At 33.3% G+C, this 23761-nt stretch overlaps 1 long non-coding RNA gene across 2 annotated transcripts; it reads right to left on the bottom strand.

The window, feature by feature from the left end:
- Positions 1-1710: 1710 nt before the first annotated feature.
- LOC149577071 (uncharacterized) lies at positions 1711-20978 on the bottom strand. Of its 2 annotated transcripts, XR_016362716.1 has the most exons (4): positions 20697-20978; positions 18049-18112; positions 17862-17893; positions 1711-1918 (listed from the first exon to the last, which is right to left on the bottom strand). It is a non-coding gene; the product is annotated as an uncharacterized LOC149577071 (long non-coding RNA). The 2 variants fall into 2 exon arrangements; XR_016362724.1 differs by lacking the exon at positions 18049-18112 and having other exon boundaries at positions 20689-20978.
- Between the last annotated feature and the right edge of the window lie 2783 nt (positions 20979-23761).

Raw genomic sequence — 23761 nt, 5'->3', positions numbered from 1 at the left:
TGTCTTTAATCTCACTTATTGTCTTTCTTAAGATGATTATACAGAAGACGGTATAAACTAATAAATTTAAAAAATCATATTATTTAATATAAACTAAAATATAATTCATTCATTCATGTTAAGGCATATTGGATTTGAACCACCATCCCCTGCTTTTAATGCAGGTGCTCATCCATTGAGCTAACACCTTTTAAAATAAGAAAAATTAGAAGTTTAAGGTTTTGCAGATATGGCCTACAAAAAGGGAGCAAAACAAATTAATTCAATGAGTAAGAACATTGGTGGTGAGCTAGACCTGCATGTGGATAGACAGTGCTAGGTGTGGCATATTCGAATCTCACACTCAAGGTTGCTCGCTCATCACACAAATGTTTGAACAAATTAGATGGGACTTAAACTTTTTTAATTGTAGACTAGACAAAGCATGGTTTCAAATGTTGATTACAAGCTTTTGATAATTTTAAAAAAAGTTGAATTCTAATTTAAAAACCTTTACAGGTATGTTTCTCTACATGTGTTGACTTGAGGCTTTGAAAATGGGTATGTACATACAACAACAGAGAGATTTTAACTACATTTGATCTGGTACACATGTACACCTAATGTTGAAGCAAAGGCAGGCATGTAAACCATTTGTCATCACCACTTATGCGAAGAATGAAAGCCGTTAAAAGTAGCTAATTTATTAAATCAATTGTAAATCATTGCATTTCAAGAAGCCCATTCAACTCCAATTCTAAGTATGACAATATGCATCAAGTATAAGTTGAATCTCTTTAGAAAGACCATTCAACTTCAATTTTGAACATGACAATACACATCAAGTAGAAGTTGAACCTCCTTAGGGAAGTTGAATGGAAGATTGTTTTTAAAAAGAGGGAGTTGCATTCAATTTTAATAAAAGAGGGAAGTGCATTGGAAATTAGGGAAGCTGTTGCGAACAAGAAAGAGAAGTGGGTTGTGGGTAAAGACAAGGAGATGTAAGGAGGAAGAAAATAGATAAGAAGGGTGCAGTAAGAGGGAAAATAACCCAATGCCTACGAACTAATAAGTGTTTGGGAAGATGAAAACAAAGAGACAAAAAGACAAAAGAATGCATAACAGAAAGAAAAAAAAAATACAAGACTGCAAAAAGAATAATGTATGGCTGAAGAAAGACGTGGATTGTGTTTCTTGTTTGGATTCATCATTGACTACAGAAAAGTGAATCTTTGTCAAAGACAAATTTTAGAGTTCAATGTTTACAAATGGATACCATTACAATATAAGTTATTTTTTGCAACCTTGATCAAATCTCTCTGGATGCACAAGGACTTAAAACTATGAGCAGTTTATATCAAAAACTTTTTGGTTTAAGTCAAGCATTACCATTCCTATTTGGAGGCCAATGTATGTGAATGGTTTTGATAGACTATAAACACTAGTTTTTGGTTTTTGGGTCTTTATCACAATAGTAGAATCCATTCAATTAGGTAAAGAAAGTTTTAACTAACCTAGTGTATATTTAGTTCCAAAGGCTGATGTTCTAGGCATGGTAGAGAAGATAAAGTTATCGATGTGATATTTGTAGTCTTGAAATGACTTTCCTAATCAAGAATTCCTACACAAAACAATGCATACCCAATTGTAGTCAATCCATGAAAACAATTTTTAGTAAAGCATCTACTTAGCATTTATTTTAAATAATATAAGACAGGAAAATACCAAAAATGAAAACTTGAAATATATTAGTACCCACAACTTCAAGTTTTTGTACCTTCAATAAAATCACTCCAGCTCCAACATGTTTATTGAACTACCCAAATATATTGTATGATCCATGAGCTCCAAAACTCTAGCCATTTTCTTGAATGTAGATCAAATATCTGTCACTTTTTATTGCTTTATATATCTGCCTAGCTCCCCGCAACAGTCCATCCTAAGAGAACACCCAAGAAAATCAATTCAACTAATATTTTGCTGCACTATAATCTGAAAGCATACCACATTTATTTACTTTTACCTCTAACCCTGAAGAAGAGCAATAAAATGGATAGACTGCAGACTCAAGCAAGTTACTGTAAGATCCTTTGTGCTTATTCGCAAAATTGAAAATCTAAAATAGGGAGGTCGATGAGCTACTCAACAAAAAATACAATTTAGTAAGATTGAATTCATGAAGCTGCAATAGGCAATGGAAACTTCCTCTGATCCTTTCAAAGCAACTTTCAGATATGTCTTCACAGGCAGCTACAACCATACCAGCACCATCTCCAGGTGCATCTCAAATGAACAATATATCTACTTCTAGTAAGCCCATCAAATTCTCAACTAATCGGGACAAAGGTATGAAGTATAAAACACCAAAGACTACTATAAATCAGACAAGACAAGGTATTGTGTGGTCGACATTTCAAGATCAAGCAGCTGTTAGTTTGGTTTATGATGTTGGGCCTGATTGAGAGCTTGTGAGTGATTTAATAAATCCCAGCTTGCAAAGGAAATGCTTAAGTGTAAATATCCCATACAAGTGCAATTGAATACTATATAGAAATCAAAGACTACAACAGCAACATGCAATCTTCATGTTGAGGCTCACTCTCGCACTAATTGGTTTTCTTCAGTGATAATAAGCAAGTGGAAGCGTAATCTCCTAGAGCCCATGTAAGAAGAGAACCAAAAATGTTATATTGTATCCAAGTTCACAATAGACCAATTGATTATCATGTGAGACTTCCACCCAAAAAACATTGCTCGATGATTGCCAAACTCCTATTCATGGTTTGAAGGATGCTGACAAACTGTGCGCAGAGATACGTAGAAGCCGCAAATACAATTTACTGTTGTGTTGAAAGCTCTTGCCTAACGGCTAGCTATTTATTATTTATTAATGCACTTACCTTTTTGTCATTGTTCTGATCTATTGCTTCCACAGTTGTGAGTCTGTGGCACTCTTGCATATGTTTCTTAGACTGCATGGGTTCAAAGTGGAATGATACGGGACAACATACTATTTGGGAGGTCCCTGAACAAGAAAACATATAAAGAGGTGATAAAAAATACCTCATTAGAGAAGGATCTGGAAGATCTTCCCTTCAGTGATCTAACTGAAATCAGGAAGCAAGGTGTTAATCTGAGTGGTGATCAGAAACAACATACACAACTTGCCTGTGCTCTGTACCAGGATGCTTATATTTACCTTTTGGATGACCCTTTCAGTGCTCGTGATGCTCCTACTGCTACTAACCTGTTTAAGGTTCATAAATGATGTTGATTTTTCTCTATTATATTGCATGGAATTTGTAGGAAAGGAATAGCAGGGAAGGCTTAAAGGATAGCAGTCAAAGATGCCAATTTGTGCGGATGATGAAAGGCACCAATATGCCAGCTTTTTGAGATAGCCTGAAAGTGGTCCATGGTTGAGGAATGTTAAGAAAAAACTTAGACTAGCATGGCATGTGTGAACTTTTGTTTGCTTAATTACGATTTTGAGCAAGAAATTTTGCATAGTTCACCAGTAATCCCTAAGATGAGTTTCCTAAACTCTTAACTCATATGTTAGCATGAAAGCTTTGAAATTTTGTAAATTGTAGCAATTTATCTTGAAGATACAACCAAAGATACTAGTGCTTTGAAAATGAAATGAAAACATAGACTCAATCATGGTGAGGTGTATGGCCTATTAGAGGTTAAAAAATTCAAGGCATGCATTATATATGCAACATGAGACTCTCTCCTTAAGCTAGAGGAAAGTTTAATGCAAATATTTTGAGGGAATTTGAAACTGATGTTATGACAAGCTATTTGTTTTTGGGCCTTTTGACCTTGGATAATCTCTAACAAGCATTATCTCTAATGATGATTGATTATGGCTCAGATGAATCTTTTATTTCAAATGCAGGTAGAGATAATTGGTGAACATTCCTCCTTCATTCTTGCGCATTAATTTCTTTACTTTTTAAGTTCGCATTTTAGGGAATAGTACAAACCACTCAAAGCTAAAGAAATCAGTATAAATCTGTCATTTGGGAACCAAACAACAGGAATTGCAGATGTTCGACACTTAATGCAATGAAAATAAAAGAAATATTGATAAATCCCTAAATTGTCCATCATTTTTTCCTCTTTCTATTTATGGACTGTAGAGTGTAACCAAAAATATTGATGCTAAAGATATTCACACAGTTACTTCTAGAAGCACTCTACCTCATTATGCTGGAATTTTTGAAATATATAGCCAGAAATGATTGTATTGACAATTTCACACTTTAATGGCCACTTCTTGTTGATTTATAACTTACAAGATTTGTATAATCATTTGCTATGGCTATGGTCATGGTAGTCAAATGACAATAACTCACAATCAGAACACTGGGGATCCGATTGATTTGATTGCAAATATCAATTACCTAGGCCAAGAATAATAGACAAATTTGTTAAGGGTTGCCATTCTCCCACTCCTCACAAAAAGGCCAATGCTTTATCTACTTAGATATAAATCGAAACACAAATCTCACAATGAAAATGCCAAGAATATTTTAATCTTGTGCAACCTTTTACAGTTATTGTATTTTACATATTTAAATATATCATTTCAAGAGCATAGAATGTTTCATTCACATCTATTGTGAAGAGCTATGTCACAAGGTTCGGCGAATTTCATTCATGAAATTCGAAATCTTGCAAATTTTTAAAAACCTCAAAAATTCGTACAGACTGGTCATCGCAACAAATTGATCTGTTGTTAATGATGGCTCTGGTTCTATCGTTGCCGCCTAGAGGCTTCCGCTGCTGTTCCGATAGAGGCTTCCGCTCCTGACCTGCGACTTTGAATGTGGTGGACGCACCTTTTTTTTAAATTAGATTTTTTATAAACTTTATTTTTCAGGGTTGTTTATAATGATATAATTTATAACATTTCATTTATTTTGTATTAATGTTGAATATAACCATTTCATTATCAAACATTAATGGTTAACATTTCATTATTAAATTTTAATATTTTGTTATATTTCTACACATTATTTAGTAATATATGAAATTAACAACATTTGAATTTAAATTAAAATAATTATCTAGTCAATTTATAAAAATATTAAAATTTGTTTAGTTTATTTAATTTTTAAATTGAATTTAAAATAGTAGTTTTATTTTATTCAAAATTATGTTTAATTTTAAATATACTTTAATTAAATATTTGTGATTGCAATTTCTTGTGTGCATTGTGGTTTATATTTATATTCTTGTATACATGTAGTGATTTCTAATCTATTTAGCTATGTTTAATTATTTTAATAATTTAGAAGATATATTATTTATATTTTAAAATAAATAAATTATACAAAGGCGAATTTAATGTCGAATTTTTTTCGAACTTTTTACCTTGTCAAACTTCATCCGAATTTTATAGTTCCCGAATTCGAACTCGAACTCGAACCTTGTGACTTAGGTGAAGAGTCCTCCTTGCAATCCATAATTTCCACCTAATTAGAATCTTCTTCTTTTTTTAACAGAATTTCAAACAGCAGCCTAACTCAGATTTGATGTATTGCATTATTTTAATCAGCCCCTATTCTTGACTCTCTCTTAGTGAATCTTCACTGAGTTTACATAGGACTGTAATTCTTATTCACGTCTATTTCTAAAAAGAGAATATGAAGCCTCAAGCTTATATGAGAATAGAATTCTATTAAATCTTCATTAAAATTAGTTTTTATTATTCCCACTAGATAAAGATAAGGACTGTAAGTGTTCTACATTAGTTAGAGTGGAGAAGAATAGTCTAAACCATGTAAGAATTCACCAGACATATAAGCCTCCAAGATTGCAAATTGAAATACGAGTGAAGCAATGTTAGCAAGAAAATGGGGGAACACAAACCAAACCCTGAGCAACCAATTTTTCTATGTTGTATTTATACTCCAAATGCAGTAGTATGAGATAGCTTATCAGCCTCACCAACTATTATAACTGCACAAAACAGTGATTTATATTTTCATATTATTAAATTAATTATTAAAGGGATCAAAATAATCTGACAGGATGAGAAGATGGTATTACAAAAATTGCAAAATACAATGTGGACGAGAAAATTTTAAAATAGTGAGTTGAAAGCTCAGAACTGTATTCATCACAGTCAATTACGGACTTCCAAGAAATTTATAAAACTGGGCGTCAAATTCACATGAGGTCTCTTTGGCACTAACCATACAGGTTCTATGAAATCTAAGGGAAGCTTGAGCCATATGCAATCTCAAACCATTATATTAATCTGATGAGATATTACCAAAAATTAGTGGATCATGAAGATAAACTACTAGGCTATCTCTGTTGCTTAGGTCACATAAGATTGAGATATTTTGTTTAAAAACTTGTGCATCAAATCTTCACTTGCTTGATTGAGAAAAATTACATGCTAAACTTTATGTCTATTTTCTTACTGGAAGTTGCAGATCTAGCAATTTTTCTACACAAGTTGAGGCATGTAAGTTAACTGATCCATATATATTATTTTGTAGATCCATTTTTGAAATTTTAAGCATTTGGGGGTTTTGCCTATTTGGCCTCTAAGAATGAGTAGAATACCCATTTTGTGAAGATGGGCAAGTGATCAGGAAAGGGCGAGTCTGTGAGCAACAATGTTCTGAAGAGGATTATACTGAGCTATACCTATGTGGGCATCTGGATCTTCTTGACTTTCACTGTGATTGTATATAAAAAATACATTTTGGATAAGAAGATGAATAACTGGCCTTCCCCTATTAGTTTGACAATGATCCTCATCGAATTCCGTTCGGCTCTGGCTATTTAGTTGGTCATGTGCAAAAAACTTGTTGAGTCAATTTGGATGTCCAAGGAGTTCTATTTGTCCACCGTTGTGCCCATTGGAGCTTTGTATTCAATGAGTCTTTGGTTCTAAAATTTGGCCTACATTTTTCTATTTGTGTCATTTATCCAGATGATAAAAGCCAGGATGCCTGTGGTCATGTTCAAAAAACTTGTTGAGTTAATTTGGATGTCCAAGGAGTTCTATTTGTCCACCGTTGTGCCCACTGGAGCTTTGTATTCAACAAGTCTTTGGTTCTAAAATTTGGCCTACATTTTTCTGTTTGTGTCATTTATCCAGATGATAAAAGCCAGGATGCCTGTGGTTGTGTATTCTATTGGGGTTGGGTTAAATAGGGATCCTTTCAAGTCCAATACCATGGCAAACATGATTGGGATTTCTATTGGGGTGGCTATTATAACCTATGGAGAGGCCAAGTTTAATTCATGAGTTGTGATGCTTATGTTAGGCACAGTTATTTTTTAGGCTACAAGGTTGGTTTTGATGTAGATCCTTCTTACATCAAAGGGCGTAACCCTCAATCCTAAGTCACAAGGTTTGAGTTCGAGTTCAAGTTCGACAAGTCAAAAAACTTGAAAAAAAATTCGACATTAAATTCACCTCATGTAATTCTTCAAAAAATATGTTATTTATCATTATTATTATATGTTTGAGTTTAATGCAAGGAACTTTTCAATTCATAACTACAATAGAAAACATCTCTTCATGTCTAACAATATATCCAATATATAATCAGAATAGTTTGAGATTACAAAATAGATTTGAAATGATTACAACAAAAGATATCACATTTATAAGATATAACCCATAAGAAACATGTGAAATCATGATTACAAAGTTCTTTTACTATCCAAAAGATAGATCAACATTTTATACTTCAAAGTTTAGAACTTCAAATAGCTCCAAATTAGCAAAAGTACGAAGATAGTTCTTGTCAAAATATTATAGTCAAAAGTCAATACTATTAAACTTCAAAAAAGCTCCAAGTTATTGAGAGCACTTGGCTGATCTACTCTAGAATCATCATCAGTGTCACTACTTAGCTCATCATCCAAGAAGTCTGGTTCCTCTAGAGGTCCAGTTGCCATGTCTTCTAAAATTCCTTTTTGTGAGGAAGATGTGGAGTCCTTTGCTGATTGGTTCATGAGCAATTTCAAATTGCTACAAACATAGACAAGATCTCCCAACTTTCCAGACAGCAGCTTGTTCCTCTTTTTAGAATGAATGTGGTCAAAACAACTCCAATTCCTCTCACATGCTGATGAACTTGCTCCTTGACTCAATACTCTAATAGCAAAGCGCTATAGTTCAGGAGTTTGTGCCCCATAGCTCATCCACCATCTAGACCCAGTTACCTCAGCTCGTGTCATGTCATATTGTGTTGCTTGCATTCCAAACATCCCTTCTGCTTTCTTGTATCTTCAACATTGGTCCCTGATCAAAGCTGTAGTGTTTGGATTCGGCTCATACTTGCTAATGGCATCATAAAGCCCTACCATAATTTCACTATCACTTTGTCTATCAATATGAAATAACTTGGGCTCCAAATAGCAAGCTGCTGCATGTAGAGGTGTGTGCATCACTTTCCACCTAAAATCAACTGCCTCCCATATCTCCATGTAGTCTACTTCCACATTCTTCAATGCTCTCTAAATGGATTCTTTACAATGGTCCATACTTTCATAAATAAAGCATGCCAAGGCAAGGAGCGTCACCATCCACCATACGAAGAACCTCAACAATTGAACCACATATGTTCAAAACCTTTGATCCACTTTCCCAAAAATTGCTATTTAAAATGATTTGCTCTATGTTCTTCCCTTTAGCACTTTTAGAAAGTGCTGAACCTTCCCACTCATTAAAAAAAATCACAGATCTCAAAGATGCCTTTTCTTCAATTACTTTCCTCAATGTGATATAGAATGAAGCAAACCTTGTGTCACAAGGCCTCAACAACTCTCTCGATGCATGTTTCCTGTAAAGAATCGAGGTGAGACGATGGTTTCTAATGAAATTTGAAACTGATCTCCCTCTATAAACTGCTTCATGTATCCATGGGAACTTGGCCAAGTCATGAAGCAACAAATCCAAACAATGGGCTGCACATAGGCTCCAATAAATCTGTGGGTACTTCTCTACAATCAGCTTCCTAGCTCCCACACAATTCGCTGCACTATCAATAACCACCTGAACCACATTTTCTACCCCCACTTCAATAATAGCTTCTTCTAATATCTGAAAAATATATGCTGAAGTTTTCTTTTGATCGCTCGTGTCAATCACTTTCAAGAACACAACTCCTTCAGGGGAAGCCACCAAAACATTAATCAAAGGCCTCTGACATATATCTGACCACCCATCACTCAATATAGTACAACCTGTTGCCTTCCAAGAGGCTTTGATAACATCTAACTTTCCTGTCATTTTGCCTTTGGACCTCTCTAAAAGAGTTGTTCTCAAAGCTTCTGAAGATGGAGGTGTGTAGCCTTTACCGAACTCTGCTATTTTCACAACTGCATTACGATGTAACGCCCCGCCAAGGGATCCAAAAGAAATAACCTAAAGTTTCACTAAGTTTGCTAAACATTTTTTTTTTAAAAGTAAGAATGTATAACATACACATCAAACACATAGTAGCAGAAGCAATAACATGTAATCATCGACAAACATACATCGCAAGTTACATTTCTTAAGGATCCCAAGACGTTGAGTCACATTTAAATTTAATTAAATTCTAAGTCTAACAATTACCACATACATATGAAAGAATAATTAGAAAGTCCAATGTCCATAATATACATTTGTTCTGAATGCCTCTTGGCAAATTAATTCAGAATGCTCAATCATCCACTGTACATGTCACAGGGTATGAAAGGCTTAAAAGAATATACATATGTAAAAATAGAAATGCTTCAACCTCCACGAATCCATGATACAAAGTACAGTAAAAATATATGAAACTATTCACCATACATGATACATCCATACATCCATAATGACAAAACATCTATCATAAAATCTAACCATCCATCATAATAATCCAAGAACATAGTGAAGGTAAATGCCAATCAAGAAAGCTCCAGCCACGACGACTACGGACGGATCTCAATGGTAAGAGTAAAAACACTACCACCCGACCACGTGGAACCTAAATGGTCCACTCCCACCGCGCTGAGGAGATAGTCTCAAGTCCCAAATAGGATAACAAAACCTATAATCATAAATACTCTCTAAGTCCAGGAAATCCTATAAGTATGCTTAACTCAAGGGTTCCTAAAAAGATCGACATCCAAACCCAGAGGCACCACAAAGACACGTAGGAAACCTACTATGCAAGCAGGAAAGTGTCATTGCAAAAGTCACGTAGAAGTTACCCGAGCAATCCCTTAGGAATCTCGGGTCCCTAGTGATCCCTGCAGCCACTAGTATCCTCTCATAATGACGAGGCATACTACGGAATCCAAGGTCATAACCAAGCATTCTTTCTACCCCATCCTAGTTTGTACTAGCACTCAAGGCATGGGAGAGAACATACAATTATCTTGTTAGGTTCATTTTCCCTCATTTAGTGTAAATGTTTTCACTTATTAAAACGACTTACAATGGGTTTCTCCAGGTAGCCTCTTAGGGCCTCGACCCCCATTGCAAGCCACTTCCCGACTCTACACATAGATAACATACCCTAGGCTCATGAAATCACAAATCAAAGAATCATAATAAAATCACCTCAGTCCTATATAAGAAACTGAAAAACATCATAAAAGATAAGCCACAAAAATTACATCAGTTCTTCATGAGCAACAGATAAGCATCAAATAATAATCATATGATCACAACAGTTCTCTATCAGCAACTGAAGGCATCAATGATAAATCACAAAATCTAATGATTCTCCAATGAGCAACCAGAAAGTATCCCAATAGTAAATTACAATACTGATCGAAGACTCCAAAATGGTCAAGTCAAAACATGTCACAACATGACATCATCAAGATCTAAACGAACACTCCAGTCAAAGCAACCAGAAGGTAATACAAGTATAACTGATCAAGACTCAGAAATGGTTATCAAATATAACTGATCGAGACTCAAAAATGGTTAAGCTAGGTATCTCAAATACATACACCTTAGCTTCACACAAGGAAACTGGAAAGCAATAACAAACAGTAAATACATCCATCATAGAGCATACTATCACATTACCTTGGTTGGTTTGAAAAGATCGAGAACAAATCATCATAACCTCACATTCACAAACCCGGGCCTCTAGTAACAACCTAAACTGGTCAATACTAGAGCAACCCCAAAACACAGAGAACACATAGAAAACATCAAAGTCTCATAGATTGGATTTGAAAGTATATTATTGAGTTAAGGTAAGGTTTATGTTCCAGTTTAACGTCTATTTCAAGTAACTAAGTCTTCACAACTACCCCTTACGATTAACCCATTTCTATAATAACTTCCATTAAATCAATAATCTAAATCTACAATTTAATCAAATAATATCCATTATTAATTAACTTTAATTAAACTAATTTTAATTAAATTAATCAATAATTACTTGTTCTAATTACTTATATTAATCTATTCATTATTTGTTAATTTATTAATATTTAACCAAAAATTATTAATAAACTAATATTTACAAAAACTATGTTAAATGCATTAATATTTATTTATTAAATATTAATAAAGATTAAAATATTATTACTTCAAATATATTAAAAATTTATTAATTAAAATTTTAACTAATAATAAAATTTGTTATAAATAATACAAATTATGAAAAAATGAAATTAAAAAAAAACACATTATATACATACGTTTAATAAGCCCATCGGCTTTATGACCGCCTGCGGCCTGCCGCAGTCCTGCGATCGCAGGGCCTGCGGCGGCAGGTACCCTGTACCTGTCATCGCAGTACCTGCGACGTAGGCACTGTGGCAGAGCCGACAGTGGGGGTGGGTACGGGGTAATTCCCTCCCCCCCAATATTAACATATTAATATATATTTTTTTTAAAAATACAATTTTTTTTATTGAAATTTAAATTTGTTTGAAGATATATATATATAAATTTGTAAACATGTTAAATTAATTCCTCTTAATATAGATAGATAGATAGATAGATAGATAGATGTAGATGTAGATGTATATGTATATGTATATGTATATGTATATGTATATGTATATGTATATATATATATATATATAAAGAAATTGTCTCCTTCTTTATATTGACAGAGAAAATATAGTCAACCATCCGAACTTCTAATTTAGAATTTCAGTCTTAGATTCAACTGTTCCCATTTAAATCCTATGTATACAGAAGTTAATTGACAAGCATCTGATGAATTCCAATATTGTAATGTTTAAACATTCATCATAGAGAATTCAGGTCTACAATCCACAGACACGAAGAAGACAGGAAATAAGAAAATTGCGTAAATGATCAGCGATCAAAACACAAGACCCTACCTGATCCTGATGCTAATACGAAATCCTTGAAAAACTATGAGAGAATTCACTCCCCTTCAATAACTTTCCTCTGGAAATCTTTCTTGGTATTAGCCTTCTGAAATTCGCTTCCCAAAAGTTGTCTCCCCAAAATTCTCGTCCAAATTCGTGTGTCCCAAAAATGAACCCCAAAAGTTGTGATAAGAAGTTTTCTCCTCAAATCGGGGCACTAATTGTGCGTTCACCCGAGAAGACTCTTTGCACAACTGAGTTAACTCCCGATTAACCTTTATTATCTTTTCTTTTATTTTGCATTCATCTTTTCATGCACATTAAGTTGAATTATTAAATAACTTTACTTAATATTCCACTTGACTTCTATTTTAAATTAATTTATTACTTTAATCTCATGTGCACTTTATGAAATTAAAATAACATTATTATTTTCTATTATTTAATCTTTTAATTTATTTCTCAAATTTAAACTCATGCTTAGATCATGCGATCTACAATCCTTAATAATTTAATATCTTTCAACTTTTAAATTTATTTTAGAACTTAATTGATAACATATTTAATTAATTTAAATAACAATAATATTTAGCATTTATTTAAAAATGAACTCCAAATATATTATTATTAAATTAAATATATATTATCATGTACTAAATTTATCTTTGAACTTTTATCTCCAAATTTAATTCTTTTATTTAATTAATTTCTTAATTAATTAAATATAATTAACTATTAAAATATCATAATAATCTTCTATTAAATTAAATCATTAATTAATCTTTTTAATTAGACTTAATTAATAGAAAATACACCAGGGACTCATAAAGAAACATACGAAAACCCATCATAGAAAAACACATACTAAATCAAACAAAAAGGGTTATAATCACGAAATTACATCATTTGATGCATTCAGAGGGTACTTAACTTAGATACTTGTCCTAATTATCAATTAGGACAATTGGCTAAAGGGTTTAGGATTTGGACTTAAAGAGTTTATCTCCTCTCTCTTACCATTGAGATAATGCGATAGGGTACACTCATCCTAGCAATTCAGAGAAGTCGATACCCGGTACCTGCAACCTGCATAAAATTTACGCATGTACAAACACAATATTCTAAGCTAAATAGACAATGGCAGGAAGTGGTGCATCGTGTAGATCCCGACTAGTAGGTGACTACGACTCCCTTCCTTAACCACATCAGAAACACCATACATAAAGAAAACAAATACGCACACCATACACATGCAGTATGGGGTAAGTATCCATAAGAAAGCACATATGATAATAAACCATCTAACTAATCATTATCGATAACTGAAAACATTGAATAATCATCATACATGCATGAAATATAGAGTACCAAGTAATCTCATCATATAATAGACTAAGTGTAAACCAACATCTGATAATCTCTAACATAATAATACTAATCATCAAACATAGAATTGGCCTAAAAGAGTTTGGCAAGGATGACAAAAATGCGACTCAGGGGCAGACACTACATATGGAAATGGGGATTCCTTGCAGCATTGAACGGGACAACACCAGTAAAGAAATAATCAGCCCATGCATCATCAACCTCTTGTCTCTCTATTGGTTTCCAAAAGTGTTTAATGTTCCACTCTATTTCATTGAACCTGTGGATGTAGACTTGAGAAAACTAGAGGATGACACAGATGTGAACCTAGACACATCATCTTGAATTCTTTGTTTTTTCTGTATCTTTTTTCGATCAACTTCACTCAAAAGGGTTAGTTCTCTCTCTATATTAGCTACCATTGCATCAGTCACCTTTGGACATGCTCTAACACCTCCTCCTGTACCCCCACTGATACCAAGTAAGTGGTCTCTTGCCCTTGTTAGACTTCTTGTAAAATCTTTCGTACAATTAGTACAATAGAGTTTAGCACCATCTTTTGTCACATATTTCCATACTTCAGACTTTGCTTTTTACGGAGCCATTCAATTATAGCCTGCATGATGCAAAAGAAAATTAATATTAAAAAACAATCAATATTTTCTAGAAAATGTGAAAAGGAAATATAAGAAATAATTATTTCAAACTCTGTAATGAAATATGAATAAATACCAAACTTTATTTTAATTAACTAGATACTAAAATAACCCTTTTAAACTCTTATAAAAAAATTAAAATATTCTAAAATTAAAAAATATTAAACTTAAAAACTAAGTAAAATCTAATTGTTTTAAAATATAAAGTAAATACATAATACTTTTTTAATGTTTTAATATACATTAGCTTTTTATTTTATATACAAATAATAAATAATAAATAAAAAGTACATAGTATAAATAAATTAATAATATTTATTATTAATAACAAATAATGATATTAAGTCAAACTATTTTGCACTTTGCTTTAAAAATAAATAATACATACACAGTTAAATAATTATGCAAAGGAAATATTAAAAGCTTATGAATATTAATATAATATTTTAATTTAAAAATTTATATAATAATTTAATATATATAAAATTCTATTGTTTATTATTGTTTTATGATAAATATTGTTATATTTATATTAAAATACAAATCTAATATTATTTGATGATTAAAATCTTAATATTTTATATTAAAATAACCTAATATTGTTTTATTAAAATATTCTATTTTTTTTTAATCTTAATATTTATAGCTTATAAGTTATAACTCTTTATGTATTATAATATTTTTAAAACTTTTTAAAATAAACAAATTTTAAAAGTTATAACAATAAGTTAATAACAATAATAATAATAAACAAAATTTTTAAAACAATGTAATGTTATAACATTTATAAAACTTTACAAAACAAATGCAGACGCAGGATGCAAGACGCAGGAAGGAAAGGAATGAACAATGGCGAACGATTTTGCCTACTTGAGACCTCTTCCGTCCACGTGAGCCTCCCTCTTCCCTCTGCCGCTCAGGTGAGCTCTGCCGTTCGCGTGAGGTTGAACCAGTCACGACTCACTGTAGCGTCTAGCCTGCACTCCAGCATCTAGCCTGCAAACGGATTTTCCAGTCCCAGCAGCAGTTACAAACGGGCATTTCAACCTCTACAGCAAATGACCAACGAGTGTTTCAGCTTCAGCGCTCAAATAATAGCCTTAGAAGCCTCAGACAGCGAACACCAAACCCAATAATTTGCAATGACGGAAAGCCTTTTTTTATAACTTTTTAAAGTCGAAAACCCTAAAACGACCCAGAATAAAATAATATTTATGCAAAACGACAACAAAATAATAGCTGTACGAACTTTAGGCAAATTTTTTGATTTTAAAAAAAAAATTTAAGGTTTGCCGAATTTCGAATTTCAAGCCGAAAATTTGGCAAACCTTGTGACAAAGCCTCAATCCCATCAGCACACTTTTTTATGTTACTCCTTGATTTCTTTTATTTTTTACCATCCCATGGTTGTTTGCTGAGTTCCATGTGCTCAAGGAGACCTCAACCTTCCCCACTTTGATTACTTTATCTTTGGCACCAATTATCTCTGTCACTCTGCCCATAACCTTGCAGTTTTTCTCCTGATTGGAAATAAATCAGCTTTGACAATGAATGCAGCTAAGGTTAAGGATTGGTTGTTGATTACCTTCCCTATGGGAGGGTTCAAAGATACAAAAGTTTGATGCTTACTTTTTGACAGACCCAACTCTCCAAGGGTTGAGAAATTTATCAAATGTTGCAATTGCAACTAGCTTGATGGATATCTATGCAAAATAGGAAGTAGAGACAAGGCATGAGCTATTTGACAAAATGCCTCAAAGAAATGTAAAGATCTATTAAAAAGGTGAAAGGAAAACTTGACATCGTTTATCAGCATCTTCACTATATGTCCCAAAATGGGAGCTTTGGAATACAATATAGGCATCCATCAAAGCATGAAATATGGATTAATTTTGTCAAATTGTGTGGTTGCTAGTGCCTTGGTAGACATGTATGCCCAATGTGGAAACATAGACATTGATAGAATGCCTCAAAAAGATGTTATTATTTTTTATTTTTTATTTTTTTTGATGGAGATTCAACTTATTTTCGCCTAGCCTCTTTGGTTAAGATCCAAACACTGATCCCACCAAATTCGCTCAGGGCACGATCTCGGCCTCATCCCTTTTTAGATGTTGAGGGCCTTGCACTCAGCAAGACTTGATCCCTGGTGGGCTCTTTGTGAGCCTTTCAACTTCACTCATAGACCAAGGGCCCTTTGACAAGATGTTATTATTTGGACTGCAATGATAGTAGGATCTCGCTAATTGGGGACTACATTATATGAAATATTATAGAAAATTCTTGACACAATCTCAATAAATAACAACAGCTAAATGTTTATAAAAAACTATACTCCAAAGTCACCTAGAGGTGCATTTATGTAGATTGCCTACACAATATGAAAGCTTGACATCTACATGAAATTGTACCCCATAGTCACCTAGATGTGCACAAATACAGGATGCCTACATAATAACATCACTTTGAAGCAGGGTACAATAAGAAATCAACAAAGGCACGATTATGTTACATTAATAAATTAATTAAAATCACTAGAAGATAGGTATAGGAGGCAGTCATTGAAAGATCATTTTGAATTAGGGTGCAAGAAGACAAGTAATTTTACGCTTGTCTATTTTATCCTCATAGTTTTGGTCTTCAATACTTTATAAATTTAAACCATTTTATATTCTCAGAGTTAAGAAACACTATTAGCATGACAGTGCTCTTTAAGAACTTCATAAAACTTCAACTCAATAATCACAATTGACTATAACCTCTAGAAAAAGGTGAACCCAAATTTGTCTCTTAACAGATACTCTACCATCTCCATTGATAAAGGTTCCTCGCTATGCTTCCGTATCAAATTTAATAAACAAATTCCAAGTTGTTGGAGGATTCAACATCAAGGTGAAAAGGCTTCAACCTTAGCAACTTTTAGAATGAAAAACAATTATAGTGCATTGCTTTGTCATCAAGATGAACAAAAATAATCATTGTTCATTGACCATGAATAAAGAATCAAATATTAACGGGTAGCTCTTACACCTATTTGGGTCTGGGTGTTGGTATTTTAAGGAACATGTTCTTAAAAACCTTTGACTGTTAGTAATTAGTAAGAAACTTTTCAATAGTTAATCCATCTTCCAATATTTTGATTATTAATGTAAATAGGGAATTGATCCTTTTTCATATCATAGTCTTTTGTATATTCACATTTTCTATAATGGATTTGACTATAGCATAATCTATTAAAACCTTTATAGTATGAAATAATGAAGCTAAATTAATGGTCATGTTAGAATGTCTACGTCTTGCAATTAGATGAGGAACAGAGAGTTAATGGTACCAAAGATTCACAAATAAACATTGGAGCATCACACAATTTCCTTCCAAATAAACACAAGCTATATTTTGTTAAATATGAAGGCCTCAAGAATTCTTACAACTCTTCAATCACACGAAATAATTTTAAAATATGAGCAGACAACTCAATTAACATATTTGACCATTTGCACTCTCTAAAATGCTTCTTAAATATGAAAGATGGAGAATCCATACCTAAGTGAACACGGGTTTCTTTGCAATCCTTGCTGCAAATTATGCAATGGAAAAAATGAAAAAGAATAAACCTCAAATTAGTAAATGATAAATAATCAATTGATAGTGTTGTACTTATATAAAAATTTATTTATTGACATAATCAATAAAAAATGACAATATAAACCTGTACCTGTTACAATATTACCCACTATTCAGAGAGCTCGAATAACAACAGATGAAGAGGGATGATTGTATGCATACACACACGTCTGTTTTTAGTGCACATCATAAACATGTATTAGCAATTCAAACATAAAGGATAAATCTAACAATACAACCTCTCACCAGCTCTCAACAATCTTCAAAGGCTATGATAAATTTGATAATAATTTCCTGCAACCAAATTAATACTTTGGTATAACTTTGTGTAAAAGTTCATTACATTAATTATTAGTAAACCAAAAAGATTTTAGAGGATGAATGATAATTGTTGAGATACAACTATGGTGGAGTATAATGTCAAACCTCAAAACAAAAAAAGATCATAATTAATTCCTATGACAGAGCATAATTGCACAAAATCTAATGATGACTTGAACCTAAAAATCATTTCAGAGAGCTTCAACTTCTCAATTTTATTGAACCAATACACCAACCACATTTAGAATATAGTTTAATGGATTCAACAAGCACCATCTACTTTGAAAACTTTGCACATGACATGGGCATCAATTTCCTTCACATAAATTAAAGATGTGGAAAGAAAGTGGCATTAGGTCAGTGGCATCAATTTTTTGCATACTCTTCAATGATACCATGGTTTTTTAGAGTAAAAGCATCAGAACATAAGGTTGCGAATAACACCTCTCAAAACAAAATCGAAGTTCCCTCTAAAATAACATAAGGAACATAGTGCATATAAAGATGGGGAAATTTTCTAATCTTCCTAAGATAGGGGAGTGACTATATTCCAAAAAATCAATTAAAGCATATAGTGTCTTCACAAGGAACATGGATGCGATTGTATTGGAAGCATGTTTAACAATTTTTTTAAAAAAAATTACAAAACATCATTTTTAATGTTAGAAATATATTGAAACAATGTAACACCCAAACAATGATAAAGAAATCCAAGAGGAGAACACTAATGAAAATGTAGAAACCACCAGAACATAAAATTTTGGGGATAAGCAACACTGCTGATAGACATGCCAAAGAAAGTGACCTCATGGTTCAAGAACCTAAAATAAAAACTACCTGCTGAGGACCTCCATGATGCATAGATAACCAGATAACCATCAGACCTCGAGAGCATAATACTATAGAATAGGCCCCCCTACACTTTGTCCATTACTATTTAAGTACTGTGATGAGTGGTACTTCAATGAGGCATGTGGGAAGAGGCCTGTAAATTACAATATCTACTAGAAGCTAACTATTTAGAGGACTCGTGAGGAGAATCCCTATCCCCAACTAGTACTACTAAATGGGGTCAGAGCGAGAATGAAAGCCAGCTACTATTGCTAGTATTATTCATGGATTTTTCTACCCACCAAACTTTCTAATCAAGGTTTTATCACCGACCTCTGTATCTTTATCCCTCAGCTCGGTGGATAAAGCACGAGCTCAGGGGTTTCATCTATGGCATAGTTGAACATGTGGCTCTGATTCCCGACTCCAATCTCCTCTGGCCTCTTTGTCAGATGACCATCTCATGTCGTGGGCAATATCGGGTTCTACTATTCAATGTTCCAATGCACCCTGCATTTGTCTACATCAAAACCCACATTATGAACTAAAAATCCCAATTTTTTTGTAGGTTTGGTGGACAATTTTCTATAAATCTATGTTGGTTCTGTGGGTCATCTTCAGCCCAGAAGCCTTGTTCAATTGCAGGGATGGTGCGGGAAGATCAAACATCTATTTATTGCTTACGAGTACATGTCAAATGGAAGCCTGGACAAATTCATATTCCCAGATCTAGAGGAAATAATGCGAGTACTTTCCTGGGTCTAAAGGTACGCAATTCTGAAGGGCGTTGCTACAGGGCTATTATATCTTCACAAGTAATGGGAACGTAGGGTGGTTCACAGAGATGTTAAATCTAGCAATGTTTTGCTTGATTCAGAGCTCAATGCAAAACTTGGGGACTTTGGGCTTGCTGATTTGTACGATCACATGCTAAATCCACAAACAACTTGCGTAGTGGGGATTGTTGGGTACATCACTCCAGAAGTGACAAAAATAGGGGAAGTTGCTAGATTTGATGTATTTGGTTTTGGCATTGTTCTACTCGAAGTTGCATGTGGCAGGCCATGGTATAGCATCCCTACCCCTACAATAATAGGCTACCGGCCCCTACCCCCGCAGTCCTATGGAAAAGGGGCAAGACAATAGATTATTGTAGGGTGTAGAGAAACAATTGAAAGAAATGTAGCCCTATGGCGAGGGATAAGTTATGATCAGGAAGATAGCTGCTATCCTTGTTGGCTGGTAGAATGCTGAAGACCTGGTAGACTTTCTTTCTAACAATAGGGGAGATTGTGCATGCATGCAGAGTGTTCAAGCCCATAGATTTGTCCAAGGGTAGTGAACAGATTATATTGCTGGATTGGGTGAAGGATCTATGTGAAAATGGAAAAATCTTGCTCTCAGCTGACCCCCATCTTAAGGGTTTGATGCCAAGGCAAATACGTCCACTTACACCTCTCAGTTGCGATTGCAAGCTGTATAGAAGATACCTTGCAGATAAAAAGAGAAGGGAACAAATAAACTAATAAACCCTAAACATTTCTAAGCTCTACAAACTTGGAGCAAAATGAATATGCAATGAGGTATAACTTACAAATGTACCAAGATTAATTGTGGCAGCTATAAGGCATGAGCAACAAGAAAAATTTCCAGACACAACTGTTGAACAAGATTGCTTGCTGCAAGGAACATAATATGACTCCACACAGAACTGCTCAACATGATTCCTAATGTAATAGTTTCCTCCCACCATGAAAACCATCCTTGCTGCTGAGAACTCCATTTTGATAAATTTGTAGCATGAGTACCGCTAGTTTCAATCTTGCACATCTCAATGCAGAGTTCCACCATGAGTTCAGTGCCGTGAAAAAGGGTAAATGAAGTAAAGTTAAGTGCTGTATATATTTTATCGACACAATTTTCCATATTGTCTTTATTTAAAACAATTAAAATATAATATAAATAAATAAATACGTTAAAGACAAAAATGATATTTTGTATTTAACTAACATCTTTAGTAGTGCTAATGTGTAGTAGTGAACAAAGTTGAAAATAAAAAATAAAAAATAACTCTTTCTAATGGTAAAAAAATTACAAATTTGTGGGGTTTACAGGAGCTCTCCATGATATTAAATTAAAGAAGACAAAGTGAAAACAATTCATCAGCCATTTCATTTTTTCATCACAGGGAGTGAAAATTGCATTAAAGAATGTTGAAATTGTTTGACAGAATACTTGGTACTGTATTGGTTGAAGGATATAGAATTATTCTTTAACAAATATGACGTGTTCTTACAATCAGGCTATGAATGGACATGTCTAGATGATAACAAACAATTTGGAAGACAAAATGACAAGATCATCTTATTCTTTGACACACAAAATTATAACCAAAGTTTTCTAGTTCACAATAGTTATGAAGCTTTATAGTAATAAAAGGTTATATAGAATGGCTTCCTATTTTATACCATAGAAGGTAAGAAGTATTAATGACATTAAGGGCAGCTAAATATTGACAGCAAATGTGAATCAACACAATCAGTTCAACTATAGTAAACTAGAATATTTTTTCCTTTTTTCTAGCCTATTCGAATAACTTTTTACAAATTGAACCAAGCTCTTACCCACCTTGTAATATTACATTATTGATTTGAATAGAGCTTATTAGAAACTTAAATTTATTGATGTGAGCAAGTATCTAATGTTTTGGGTGTATGTACAAAACATAGCAAAGACTTTCTATACTAATTAAGCTTGCCTCAAAATCCCTTTGACCCACTACTCTACAATTGCAAAGTGGGGATTAAGGTTAAACTAAAGGAATTTAAAAGGAAAGTTTGTTGGAGCACACTTCACTTTTAACATTAAGGTGTGACAACATGATATTAATAATCAACACTAGTTATAAATTAATGACAGATGAACAGATTAAAAAACATGGGACATCTGAATTAGTTAGATTACATGTTACAACATGAGGCTCTTCATTGTGCAATACTTTCTTTTGTTTTTCAACTACCTCCATGGTCGTTGATAGTGTTGGTATGTTTACCATTGCACCAAGTATTATATATGTATTGCATGCTTAGTTATGTTATCAAAAGTATATTGATTTTCTACCAAGTTTATTATACCATGTCTGGTTATTTTCTAATCGGATTCTAATATTTTTTTATTGTATATTAGATGGATGTCGATTGGTCTCGCATCATGGATGAAGCAGTTCAATGCCCATGTAGCAAAAATATTCCTATGTGGATCTTTCATGGAAAAAATATGTACTTAAAGATTCAGAACTATTTTTAGCTTGGATTGAAGTTGATAGATTGAAAGATTTTATCGAGGGAGAATGTTCAAGGGACTCATATCCAACATGCTTTCACAAAAGTCATTCAAGGAAGCCCTCTCAAAGTTCCGATACAAAAAATAGGATTAATAGTTATATGGAATACAACATGTAAGAGTAATATTCTAGCTAAGATTATTTATACTTTCAATTGTAAATTAAAGAGTGTCTATAATCATTTCTTAATTATGCATATTATTAATATGAAGATTCTTTATGATTTCCATAGGTATTGGTGTACATTTGGACCAAAGGACTATAAAGAAAAAAATGCAACACCATTTGATCCTTCCTCTATTCCCAAATTAGGGAAAGGTAGTAGACCTGGTCGCAAACATACACAATGTGGTTGTACCTATCATTTTAGCATCCAAATCATGGTTCATAGGCCAAACCATGTATTGATATGGTACCATCAAGTTCAACATGTGAACAAGAGTGGCATGCCTTGTCATGGTCAAATGAACAATGCATTTGTTGGATTAAGGTCCTTTGCACCATTTATTAGTAAGCAATTACATCAATGGGTCGAGTCATTGCTATTACTTGGCATGCCTGCAGATGCAGTGCATGAAAAACATAAGCAAATGGTGCATGAAAAGATGACAATATTTGAGGGTCAATCTTCTAGGGATGATTTTCTTACGATGGATGATATTGCAAATATTGACTGCAAAATTAAGTCATTAAAATACATGTATGATAGTAGTGATGCTCTTTCAGTGCAACAATGGGTTTTGGCAAACCCTAACAAATGGTTTGCATATCAAGAGTATAGTGCCATTATTGATGGAGATGGAGAGGTCCCATTTTTGCTAGGGATTCAATTGCCAGAGCAACTTGATTGGATGCTTCAATATGGCCATAACAATATATTGGCCATGGATTCTACATTTGGTATAGTGTATTGCTTCGTAGATTTAACTTCAAAATATTTACACTCAAAGTATAGTATTGATACATTATGCTGATGTCTTATGATAGTTTCAATTGTATACAATGCTTGCATTCGACTCAAAGCATATGGCGGTACCTATGGCATGGTTTATTATGTCCAGATCTTGTGCATGTGATATCACATATTGGATGCACATTCTTCTTCAACGAGCTCACTTGAAGAATATTAATTGGAAACTAAATGCATTCATGGTGGATGATGCTGTTGCTGAGATCAAAGCTATTAGGTATATTTTATTTATCAATCTATCCCTTTTAAATTTTTAAAAATATTTCAATGCCTCCTGTAATATAAAATTTGACACTAAGTGAAAGTATTTATGATGCAGAGAAGTGTTTCAGTGTGATGTATATCTATGCACTT

This window comes from Cupressus sempervirens, chromosome 1, assembly GCF_028749045.1.
Source record: "Cupressus sempervirens isolate cs-2001-9-10 chromosome 1, ASM2874904v1, whole genome shotgun sequence".
NCBI lineage: Eukaryota > Viridiplantae > Streptophyta > Pinopsida > Cupressales > Cupressaceae > Cupressus > Cupressus sempervirens.
Note: the sequence above shows the minus strand (reverse complement) of the source record. Positions and strands in the feature narration are given on the sequence as shown.